Below are 13,208 nucleotides of genomic sequence, written 5' to 3'. Positions count from 1 at the left end.
TTGATGGTGTAGGAGAGTAGAGGTTAAGAGCTGCTTTTCAAGCAAACACTTTGTTTATCAATAACATGAGCTCAGCCTCTGAAACCCATTTCAAATTCACATTGAATTACTTTGATTAGGAAAAACCACCCTCCATCTAAATGATGAGAAGAACAACATGTTTTACACCAGAATTTGGGAGTAAACTTTTAAAAGACATTTGCTTGGAGGTCTACTTTCATTGGATTCTCCAAACCTAAACAGGAGATGAAATGTTTTATTCAGGAGACTTTTTTCCTTTTTCTGGTACTTCAGTTTTGTAGCTGGAGGAGCCTTTCTTTCTCCTGGGGCTCGACGAGCTGCTGGCCTCTCCATTGCCTCACACAAGAGTGAGCTGAGCTGCTCTCAGTGGGTGTGAGTCCACCTGTGCCTGGTTAGGACAGGCCCCCTATTACCAGGGGGCCAATAAAGGTGGGACACACACCCACTCTTTGGCAACTCGAGGCACCTGGTTTATCTTGTTTCTCTACACAGTTTAACCAGCAAACTAATGAAGCCTGTTATTTACAAAGTCCTCATGAGCACAGAGCTTGGGGGCCAAGCTGCCACAGTAAATGAGGGTTTGATCATGCAGTCCTCACTGCAGGATTTAGTGCTGGGAGATGAGGAGAGAATTCCAGCCCAGGATCCCAAACCTTGCAAGACTGTCAGTGTTTTCAGAGGGAACATCCCAATAGCCAGAGAGTCCTGCATAAATCTGGGCACAACTTTCTGAATCCCACTCTGCTCTCAAAAGCTCCTTTGCAGTGTCTGTTATGAAATCCATGCTGCCTGCTGGGATTTATGAATGCAGGCTGGAGGAGCAGGTGAAGGCAGGAGAAAATGCTCTTGTAGAAGGGACTGGTCACTTTTTGCCTCAGGCAATGCTAAAGACAAGTAATGTCTCTCCCCAAATAGAGTAGTTTTCCTCTGGCCTATGTAAGCAGTGAAGGAAAATAGATACAAGTAGAGAAAAGGTGTTTAGGAGCCAGTTTCTGAGAAGACAGTCTCTTGGCATCTGCAAAAGCCTCCTCAGCTTTCAAAGGTGGAGGAGCAAAGTGACCCTCAGTGGGACTGAAGGACCCCAGGCAGAGACAGATCCCATAGGACTCTGCATGAACAGGTCAGACTTGAGAGCACTGCTGGAGAGCTGTGATCACCAGGACAAGGAGCTGGCAGGGAATTGTGCAGGAAGCCACTGCCAGAGCCATGCAATAGACAACTCGGAAAGGTTGCATGTAGTGCATTTGCCTTCTCTTCCTCTTGTCACTGATCCACATCATCTGTCTGAGGACAGAGAACAGCTAGAGCTACTGTCCTTGATGTTCACTGTCCTCCTGGTAATGACTCAGGGCTGATGCTACTACCTAGCCAGTGCAACACAGACAGCAAGGCAGGTTTCCACTTGAAGTTTCCAGTGGATCTCTTCCCTTTGCCCAGATCTCTGGGCTCTGGTGGTCAGGCTGTGGCTGGTCAGGCTGTGAGTTTCCTACAGCAGCATCCTTGAGGCTGAGTATGCCCACGGGTCTGTGATTAGAGCAGCGAAGGATATCTGAGGAGAAGCTGGTGACAGAGTCCCTTTGGAAAAGTTGGAGGATGAAAGTCCCTATGTAAGCCCCAACCCTTTTCACCTAATTGGAGCATGTGAGGCACAATAGAAACATTTGTTTACTCTACCTATGCATTTGTTCAACATAGCTGAGGTTTTGTCTTTTTCAGGCTCACCAGAAACACTGGACACAGCAGCAGATGCTGCATCTGGGCTCACTTGACATCAATAATCTCTCCAGCTGGGTTATGGCTTCCCACCATTATGGACAGCAGTGATGTATGAAGCAGACAGGACAGTTTGTTTTTTTGGTACTGTGCTCAGTGCTGACAGATTCAAAAAAAAGGTCTTTGGAGCCTGAACAAAAGTGACATGAACATTATCCAAGGAGAATGAAGGGTGTGGGAGGACAGCCCAGACCAGCAAGAGCTGGTCCAAGTTGTTCCAGAGGGCAACAAGAGTGTTGATGGGAGCAGGAACTTTGCTTTGACCCTGAAAGTCAGGGCCTGAAGGAGACTCCAAATATCTTCAGTTGTGTACAGTCCTTCTTGAAAGGTGGTTAGAGGGAAGGGTTCACCAAACTGATAGGTGATCTGGTCCTGGCTGTCTCGCTGTCATCCTGGGGATGGGAAAGATGACATTTCCTGCACTTTTATGACTGCCCTTCTGGTGCTCTCCTCAGCTCATGGATTAACACATCACTTTCCTTGGAGTGACCAATATGTTAGGGAATTTACCTAGGGGAGGGGAAGAGAATTGGCAGCATTTGACAAAAAGGAGAAAGTCTCAGCAAACTGAGCACCAGGTGTTTCAATGCTTTTTCAAATTGAATTCACAGCTATGGCATCTGCACCTCTGATGTCATGCATCAGTACAGGACCATGAGTTTGGTGTGTCACCCCTAAAATAACTCCCAGACAGTCATCCATGTTTTAAATACTGTGCAATTGCTGGAACAGGAGCAGCTACTTCTCTTCACAGTGGAAATGTGTCTGACTCTGGAGGGAGGCACACCAGTTCCTTGTCAACCCATGCCACAGTGGTTCAGAATAGGGGAAAAGGAGCCAGGAGGGTCATGGTGGCAGCAAAAACTGTCACTGGATGCAAACTCTATTTCATAAAGTGATTTCTCCCAGGGTTGCTCAAGAGCTGGAAAGTGCTTGGGCTTGAAATTTTCCAGAGGACATGCTGAGATTCGGAGCAGAGCATGCAGAAAGTGGTGCTCACAACCTCATGGATGGACCTGGCCAGCAGTAACCCTGCCTGACCTTTCCATCTTGCTGCCCACTCTGAAGGCACAGCTGAGAGCACATCATCACCTCCTGGCCTCCCTGGTAGGATCTGAGACAGAGAGGGAGGCAGAGTTGGCTTTTATTGTTAATACCCTTAGGGATTTCAATCTTCAGTCTCTTCACACTGGCTTGAGAATGTTTATACACCAGTAAAAAATGTTAACTGCTCCTCTGTAGCTGAGTTTAGCTGTTGGAGTTACAGCTGTTTCCAAGAGCAGGTCTCGTTTCCTTCACTCTGCTTTCCCTCTTGCCAGGCCCTGCCATTTGCCTGGCAGTTTTATATCTTGTCAGCCTGAGAATAATGCCGAGTGGCTGGGAAGTGGAATAACTCCTGAAGGAAGCTTGCCTCCCAGAGAGGCAAAAATCAGTCCCTGCTCTTGCAGCTACTGACTGACCTTGTGTCACTTGAGCTGTATTGCTCTGCTGTTATGGGACTATATCTGAAGCTCTGGGACAGATGTCTGCAGTGAGTCTATTTTCTGACATCTCTTTCTTTCCTGGAAACTACTAGGCATTTTTCAGGATCTCTTTATTTTCCTCCCCTGTTAATCTCAGGTGTTATCCCCAACAAGAAGGAGATGGCTTTCTCACTCGAGTGTCTGAACTCAAGGGACACACATTTTGGAGGGGCTGGTTTTTTTGGTGTGTTTTAGGTAAGCTGTGGTTGGGACTATGGCATGGTGGTCCATAGTCCTACCCCAACAGGGCTTTATTAGCAAGACCACAACAGGAAGGGGACAGATTCAAAAGAGCTTGACACACACTGATGAACTTGGCCCATCTGGTGTGTGGGGTCCCCAGCATGGGTCTGCTGGGGCAGATGCAACACCTGCTGCTCACTTGAAGCAGCTTGGCACCCCTCTTCCACCCATGGCTGAAAGCATCATTAATTTAGGAGAGGAACAGAACATTCTTTGTGCTGCTATTACCCACTCCCAGACAGGGGGAAGTAATGGGACTGCCTTTTCTTCCACCTCTTCTTGGACCAGGTCAGGACAGCTGGCCCCCAAGGCAGCCCTGCAAGTCCTCCATGGTAATGCCATCAGGGCCACGCTAAAGTCCATGACAGAGCAGGTCTGCTCTTCCAGACCAGAATCCATCCATCAACCAGCTACTCTCTGATACTGGCACTTTTTCCACATCCACACCCTTGTGAGCCCCTCAGCCTGTACCCCCAGGCGTACATGGTGAAATGCCAGTACTGCTTTATTCCTCAGCTCCAGGATCTCCCATGAAACACTGATCTAGATCAAACCTGTGCTACACATGAGCTCAGGTTGTGATGCTGTGACTGTCAGGCACGGTGAGGCCCACACAGATATCCCCTCTTTTCAGCATTTTACTTTCCAACCTAATGGTCCTTACACCTCATCAAGTGAAAATCCAGACCGTGTTTGGCCGGTGCAGCCAGTGCTACAATGGTCAGCATCCACCATTCCCCTTGCCCTTGGTTTTCTCCCCCTCTATCCCAGCCCCTCCAGTTGCCAAAATCAATCAGTGGCAGCTGAAGAGCAAAGAAGTCGACACCGTGAGCCACAGCTTGGTGCCCTCCAGCTTCTGCGTTCCCAAAGTCATTAGAGCAGAAATGCCTGCACACACAGCACCTCTCCAAAAGAGAGATGCTGGCACTAGGATCTGGTCATTGCCAGCACATCAGAAATAAGAGATCTTCTCCTAATACTCACTAAGCTCCAATTTTAATCTTGTTTGCTGCTGTTAAGTCTCAGAAAAATTGGGCCAAATCATTAAAAAGAGGTAAAATAAAACGACTGAAGAGGAGGCTGATGCCCGTTCAGAAAACTGAAGAGAAATAACCTTCAAAGGTTTCCACAAGCCTGCATTCTCTGTCCTGGAAAAGCAGAACAGATGAACACTAAGAGCAGCAGTGGGAGCCTTGCTGAAGTTTTTCTTTGGTTTGGTATTTTGTAGGAGTAGACAGAAGAATTAAAGCTGGAATATTAGAAAGTAGTTACTCTATCTCAGCACCCAGGTCTCAGTCCCTCCCCTCAGTAGGGTCACTTCTGCCTGGAAGCCTCAGGACCCAGAGGCAAAGCCCAGTTTCCATTTCCCCACCAGGCTAGGAATGAGCTGGAGCAGCAGCACAGGAGGGGCTGGATGCTTTTCTTTGGGTGAGACCCCCCCCAGGTTGGTATGTTGTCCCTTCCCACTGCCCCACCTGCTTGCAGGATCCAGCCAAGTGGAAAGAGCTGCAAAGAAACAACCTGTTTTGGAGGGATGGAAGAAATCACCTCAGGCAGATAGCTTCTGCCCATGTCCAGGCAGGGCATTTGCTGCCTGTCATCCTGGGCTTTCAGGGAACCAAGCCAGGGCAGGACAGCACCTTGCTTCCACCACCCTGCCTGGGGCTGCCTCACCCTGCAGAGTGTCCCATGTCAGCAGCCTTCCACCCTCATTCCAAGGACGTGCATGGACAGGTGTTTTCTCTCCTTTTATCCTCTCCTGTGGCCTGGGGGGTTCCTGCAGAGGAAGCTGCTTCCAGACTATGTACTGCTGAGCTACTGTGGAATCCCTTCCTCAGTTCACAGGAACTTTCAGCCCAAGGGAACATGTTGCCATTAAATAAGGCCCTACTATGAAAGATGCTGCCTTTTCATGTAGCAAAAAATGATGTGTGTGTCAAGGAGAGCCAGGCTCATCCCTGGTACACTCCAAATGCACCCCAGCACATCCTGCCAAGCACCTTTGTCCAACACCCTGCAGAGGGAAGAGCCCCAGTGAGGACTCAGAAAGGGTTGGTGGTGCCCACACAGGTGTAGCTGAACCATGAACTCTGTGCAAGCAGAGTGGGATCTGCTGGGCACTTGCAAAGCAGGGGCAAACAGTTCAGAGTCTGTGGCAGGGAGGCAAAGTACTGACTCCCCTGGCAGCTCTGCCAGCTTCAGGCTTTGCAGCAATTTTTTCCTTTGCCATTATCCACATTGTTTTTGGACAGGAGACTCCAGGACTCTACCAGGCAGCTGTTAGCAAATGCCTCTAAACTGCAGTCAAATTCATCCCCCCCCCCAAAAGTGCAAGCCATAATTACACCTACACAAATCTCCACACTGTGCTAAGATTCACCCCCCTGTCAGAACTGCACCCTCACTGATAAAGTGGATACGTTGATTAAAAGTCCCCCAAAATGAATAGATCAAGAGAAATCTGCCATACCCCTGCAGCAAGGGTGAAGTGCTTTTTAATTAAGGACAAAGAGATGCTAATGTCCTGAATCATCACAAGCAAATGGCAAAATAGCACCTGTCAGAATATTAAAAAACAAGCACTCAGCGTTCCCTTGTGATCTGCTCTGAGGAGGCCTTGAGTGGAAAAAAACCCAAAAAACCCAACAAAAAAGCCCAGTAGGCTCAGAGTGAGGGAAGAAAATGACTTGATAAAAAAACCTGGGTATTATTTGCTGCTGATTTTGGTGCTGAAACTTGTAAGGGAGACTTTGAGAAGGGTCTGGAGCATCCCTGGCCCCAGTGCAGCCTGCACAGGCTCTGCTCAGAGCCCAGCACGGTGGATGCTGCCCTCAGGAACAGCACCAGCACTGCTGACCTGCCCACAGCAAATCACCCGTGTTCCCAGGTGCCACATCCCTGCTGCCACCCTAAAAAGCCCACAATCATGAGCACTTAAACAACTTCAGTCAGCTGGGAGAAAGTGACTTAATGCACACTGAAGTACTTTGCTGGAGGCTCAGCCTCAGGGGCTGCTCCATGCCCATCCCCTCGGCTGCCCCTGCCCAAAGAAGGGGTTGAAGTTTTTCTGGGTAATGAAGGTGACAATTGCATTTCAGAGTCACACAGCAAGACCCTGTAAGCTGTTCTCCTTCTCACCATGCATTTGTTTGCAAAGCAGCCAGAAACGCTTAGGAAGGACCCTGTATGTGTCCAGAGACTTTATTATGAGGACTGATTACAGGGGAAATTGTCTGGAAAGGATGCTTGGATGCTGATGCTGCTGGAGAGCTGTCTCAGGCTGATCAGTGTAGTCAATTATTTTCCAAAAATAAAAGGGTTAAATAGGGAGGTTTGGGGAATTAATTAATTAATTAATTAAAATTTTGGATGTTTTCAATGCTATGGTTACTGGCTTTCACCTACATCCATTTGTGTTCAGGTTAAAAACCCAGGCATGGGAGAACATGGTACTGCAAGAAACACCTCATGCAAGCCTCAAGCTGCTGAGCTGAACCCCAAAGTTGTGGCCTTGAGCACCCCCCAGCTTAATGACATGACTGAGCCCACTGCTGTCCCTAATGCTGTACTGGAGCCAGTGGGAGATGATGGCCAGGAAAGGAAATGAAAGGAGCAAGTGTTGGAAAGCACAGCAAGAGCCAGCACAGCCCAGAAGAAGTGACAAAGGGCTGGGGCTACAAAAGGAATGCAAAGCAAAAGGGAAATGCCTAGAATAATAAGTGATGGACAGATGTCTTTGAAGGGGCTTAGATATCCTGGGTCTCCTGCCTGACTTACTTAAAACTGGTGTAATGTGATGAAGGAGCATCCCTTGGCTCTAGATATAAACTTTGCTCCTCTTTATTTAAATTCCTTCTCTCTGCTGCCCAGGGGTAAGACTGTGGTCAACAGCTGTGTGCAAGGTTCTGTACATATTCTGTAGGTCCCAGAGTCCTGCAGAAGGACCTCACTTTTCCATGAAGAGCTGGTGACCTCAGGGATGCTGCCAGGCCCTTTTCCAGGCATTAGCACAGGGCCAAGATGGACACTGCTGGCATCATGCAGTTTGGTAGCAGATCATTTATGAATAGGGGTAAAATTGCACTACACAAGGCATTGCCTACAAAGGAATTAACTAGGTTGTCAGGTATCCATTCCCAGTAAAAAGTGCAGAAAACTGAAAACGAGGATCCAAAAATCACGGGTATGTGTATGTGTGATTTGTAGTCCAAAGAGTTTTCATTTTAAATGAACTAAAAATCTGGTGCACAGCAGAGTCCTGAGGTCTAAGCAACTGGGAAATTTTGGCAGAATTTTGCAATTAGTTAAAGCAAGAAGAAAAACAAAACCAAATTCCAAGAAAAAACAGCTACAATGAAAGCACTTTCCCCAGTCTTTTTGGAAAGAAAATGTTTTGCTTAAGAATGCAAAAATGTTTCATTGATCCATTTCGGAATTAAATGCTTCAATTTTTTCCACTTCAGCACACTATTTTTCGGTTAAACCTTGACTTTCTTTAAATAAAAAAGGTAGAAAAGCACCATTGTTTTAGTTTGAACAACATGCTGAGATGACAAGATGATTTTTTTTTTTCATTTTTCATGTTTCACTGGAAAGCCATAATAAATAATAAGAATAAAAGATGCTTTGATTCAATCTGAACCAATTTTAATCCATTCCTCACTCTGCTCCAGAACAATTTCCATAGCTGCAATGTGTATTCCCCAGAGAGCCACTCTTGCTGCAGCCCCAGCCCTGTGCACACTCCTGGTCTGCACAGCCAGGGCTGGAATGAAGGGGATGTTCAGCCAACACTCAGGTTTGTTCAAACTATTCATAGAATCATAGAATCAGCTGGTTGGAAGGCACCTCTGAGATCAAGTCCAAGCCTTGATCCACTCCCCCTGTGGTTCCCAGCCCATGGCACTCAGTGCCACATCCAGGCTCTTTTTAAATATCTCCAGACACGGAGAATCCACTACTTCCCTGGGCAGCCCATTCCAATGCCTGATCACCCTCTCCGTAAAGAAATTCTTCCTCATCTCCAACCTAAACCTCCCCTGGCACAACTTGAGACCCTGCCCTCTTGTCTTGCTGAGAGTTGCCTGGGAAAAGAGCCCAACGCCCCCCTGGCTCCAACCTCTTTTCAGGGAGTTGGAGAGAGTGATGAGGTCTCCCCTGAGCCTCCTCTTCTCCAGGCTGAACACCCCCAGCTCCCTCAGCCTCACCCCATAGGACTTGTGCTGGATCCCTTCACCAGCCCAGTTGCCTCCTTTGGACCCACTCCAGGACCTCAATCTTCCTTCAGCAGTGACCAAGTGTCAGGCTTGGAGTCAGCTTTGTGAGACCACAAAGCTGGTGGTAAATATGACCCCTAAGCAGTGAGATGGGTGAGGGCAGAGCACAGGGAGCACATCTTGGTCCTGCTCCTGTGGAAAACCCATCAGCAGCATCTCCCTGGCTGGCAAAGGGACACTGTGCTGTCCCTCAGCAAGAGTGGCTGCCACCACCCTGGACTATTGGGATGGGACACTGCACCTCTGCTTCTGTCCTTCCTACAAGAACTACAAAACCAGGATGTACCAGGGGCTTCTAGAACTTCAGATCTCCCCTTTGCCACATGGGGAGCAAGGCAGGTTGGGTGGGAACTGTCAGATCAGTGTAAAACTTAGAGTTTTGTTTTGTTTTTGTTTTTGTTTTAATCAAGGTCTTTTGTCAAGCCCTTACAGTTCACAGCCCTCTAAGGATATAAAATTTGCAGCTCAGACCTTGGGACTTTATGAGCAATTTATTAAATGTCATACGCTTTCCTTGCTTTGGTGGAAAAAAAACCTATGTGGAATTAGGAAGGAAAAACAATTAAATTAAAAACCAAGTAATTTCAGAAAGCTAGCAAGCTGAACACCCCTCAGTACCACCATCAGAATTAGATGTATTTGTTCCCTTTGTGAAGATAGGCCCTGTAAATTCCCTTTCTCCCTTGTTAAAACAACAAGGAAAACGTTTGCTTGGACTTTTTGTCAGTATTTATGAATCCTGGGAAGCTTGGGAGAACAAAAATTATTTTAATCTGAAATGCTATAGATGTTAATTTTTTCCAGGCTCAAATTTAGGATGAAATTTGAACTGACAGAGTCTCCTTGAAGGAGGAGAAGGGGCAGAAGAAGATATTTGGTGAAGAGAACGACAAGACAGGCAACGTGGATTTTTCTTAAGCTTGCAGGGAGGTACTAAGTTCAATGATCAGACAGGAAAGGCAATGAACAACTATCAAAGCAGCAGCCATTTTAAGAGCTTTACTCATCTGAAAGTGACTTTTCTTTCTTGTGAAAACTGCCACGTAACAGCTGTCCCCATTAAAGCCAGCCGGAAATTTCCCAATGAACCCACATTTTTGCTAAAAAATAATTCTCTGAGTCTGAAATGCTCCAAGTTGGCTAAACTTTTGTTGAATCAAAAAGTGGGGCTTCAACTGGGTCCAGTGTTCAACTGCCAGGTTTGTGCTAGGAGCAGGAATTCTGACAGAAAAGTCAATTTTGCTGAGCAGCTGCAGGCACCAGGAGCTGCCTGGTTCCCATAATTTATATTTAGGATTTGGTTAGAGTTGAAAAAAAAGGCAACCGAGTTCCTTATAAACTTGAGCCAGATAAATTTGCTCATGCCATGATCCCATATGCCTGATCCGTTTTAAGATCTGAGTCTGTGAGGGAAAAAATAAGCTCCATGGTGCTGTGGAGAGGCCAAAGCTGGAATTGGCTTTTTTTTTTTTTTTTTTTTAGCAAAGTGAAAGCATCAGCTACAGCTATTAGGGTTTTTTTTTTGTTATATCTTTGAAAACTGATGTGTTACCACTGGATATATCACTGGATTTCTTTCAGCTGCCTTACTGCATCAGAAGCTTATTAAAAGAAGGAAAAATCCACAAGACTTAGTCTAGGAGACCCTGTGAAAAGCTTTGTATGAGCACGGAGAGATTTTAGCTAGCTGTATTTAAAGTCTGTATTTTTTTTTAAAGTCCCAGGTAGGACAATCCTGACTACCCCAGCCATGCTCTATGGGACCAAGGCTGCTGCCAGCACCAAAGGAGGTCCTGGGACAAGCTGTGTTTGTAGGGCAAAAAGGCTTCTAATGCTCCATGCAGTTCCCAACCAGCAGAGATAAGTCTGTGAGTGGTAATGATTAATTACTAATGATAATTAACCTATAGCCACAGTGGCCCTAGGAGACTTCAGCAGAGGCACACATCTCATCACCTGCAGCACTGAATGGAAACAGAGCTCTTGCCCCAAAAGTATTTCTTTTTAAAAGTGCCTAGAAATTATGACCACACAACTGGAGCTTTGCCCCATGTGAGCCTCCCCACAGGGGTTTGCAGAGCCTGACTTTCCATGCTGGTGCTCATGCAGGAGCTTGGCTGCTTCCATGGGTGGCTCTGAGGGCATCTCCATGGGTCCTTGGTGCACCAAGGCTTCTGTGTCCCAGGGAGAGGTGATTTGTTGGGGCCATACCTGGTGGACATATCAGGACATGTCCCATAACCTTGCAGGTGCAGTATCAACACTGCCCATCAGGCTGCCACTGACATCAACAGCAATGTAGGGGTATGGGGCTGGAGCTTGAAATCATCCCACTTGGGTTCATTAAAGTGATGCTAAGAGCTTCTTGTTAAGGGCCCTCTGAAGCTAGGGAAAAAAAAACCAAAAAAGGATCTGAGACATTCTCCATTTCGTTTTGCAAGCTGTGAGATCCCACCTCTCTCACTGCGTATCCTGGCTGCCAGGTGTGCTTCCTGCAGAGCAAACGGGCTTGAAACTGTGATCAGTCATTTGCATTGATTTCCATGGCCTGTTTTTTCCACCTGAATTCTCCCCATTCCTGTAGCTGGCCTGTCACTTTGGAGTGGCAGAACCCAATGTCTTGCCTATTTGGGGTTTAGCTGTATTGCTCTTTCCTTCCTAGAAAAAAACCCCAAAATATTGGTGCTGGATGCCAGTGTTTACCCACAGGCTCTCACAGGCATCACACTCACTGAGCTGCTTTTGCTTGACCCAGTCCTAATGCTGAGGTGAATGGTTCCCCACACACTTTACCACCAGCTCCCTCCCATATCAGATCAGCAACTCCCCTCTTCCCAGGCTCTGTTTCCTGCCAGCATGGCACCTGTGGCAGCCCCTGTTCATGCCCCTTTAGCCAGTCTGTGCCCTGAAAGATTTTCAGACAAATTGCTCTGCCCTCAATGGGCTTTGCTTTGGATACCTCCTGGTATGTGGCAGTCATTTTCCCCAGCCCAATCCCTCCTGAAAGGGCTGTTTCTGCTTTCTGTCCTGCTTAAGAAAGGACCATACCAGTAGCTCTCAATCTGGGAAAAAACCTAAATCTCCATGGTAGCTAGGAACAGCACTGGCATGACAGTAAGACTGTGTAAGAAACTTGGTGTTCGGGTTTTGGTTTTTTTTCTAGAGAAAATGATTCTATTTTTGACAAAAGGCCTTTTTGAGGTATGAAACTTCTCCCACATTAGTGCTTTACATAAACTATTTTGCTGCAGTTGTGTTATTCATTGCACACATTTTACACCAGCGTAAAAACCAGTTTATCTCAAGAGAAACAAAACCAGAGCCTGACTGTGGGACAGGGGATCCTGCAAGCCACATCCTCTGCAGGTCATCTCATCCAGGCCATGACCATCACATACAACACTTCAGCCTGGTGTGACTCCTCCAAACAGAGCAGAGCCACACTACTGAGTGAGAAAAGGATCTCACCACCATGAATGTCACTCTTAGCTGAGCAGGAGATGAGTGTAAATGGGCCAGGAAACCACACAGGTGCATTCTGAGCCAGAGCCTCTGATAGTGGGAGCTGTGAAGGTGAACATCATCACGCTGACAGGCCCCCAGAGAGCCCATGTCCCTAGAGTAAGTGGGAAAGGCAGCCAGCTACATCCTCATGGGGAGTAACAGGGTGAAGGGTCCATTCACTGCATTAGCATCACAACCTTTTGTTTTATTCCATGACTGAGGTGTCAGATAGTTTGTTTCACAGTGAATGTACAGCAATAGGTCAGGGAAACAAGTGAAAATGCCACCTTTGTGGGGAATTAGATCATTAAAATGTCATAGTAGTACCTTGGGAAGTCAACCGGAGATTCCAGCTGCATTTTCTGCTCTCTTTGCTAGGAAAAATAAGTAACACCTGCCAAGCAAGACCAGGTCTTTCTTTTCTACTATTTTTATATCACCGTTGTTTCAAACCACTGTGCCAGCAAGAAAGTCATGATCTCATTTTCGATTTCCATGAATTCTCATTTTGGGTGAGTAAAAGCTCTCCTATAAGCCTGGACAACAAGATAAAGGGAGTGCTCTGGGGACAGCAGAACAGAAGGCAAATGTATACACCATCCACCTCCCATCACATCTAATGAACATTAAATTAAAGGCAATGCTATGATAGGTTTATTCCTTTTTCTAGCTTTTCACCCTCAGTACATTTTTTTTCCATCAGTGATTTGATTCTGGGGGTCTTTGTTTCTGCTCCCCCATCCATGTTGCTACTGCTCATCACCTAAACAACCTAGAGATTGTCAGACATTCTTTCTATCATGTGAAGAAGTACAGTCGATTGAAAAGTGTGATGGTCTAGGGCTGTTTGCAGCTCTGAAGCTGTCTC

The sequence above is a fragment of the Calypte anna genome, chromosome 4, assembly GCF_003957555.1.
Source record: "Calypte anna isolate BGI_N300 chromosome 4, bCalAnn1_v1.p, whole genome shotgun sequence".
Lineage (NCBI taxonomy): Eukaryota > Metazoa > Chordata > Aves > Apodiformes > Trochilidae > Calypte > Calypte anna.
Note: the sequence above shows the minus strand (reverse complement) of the source record.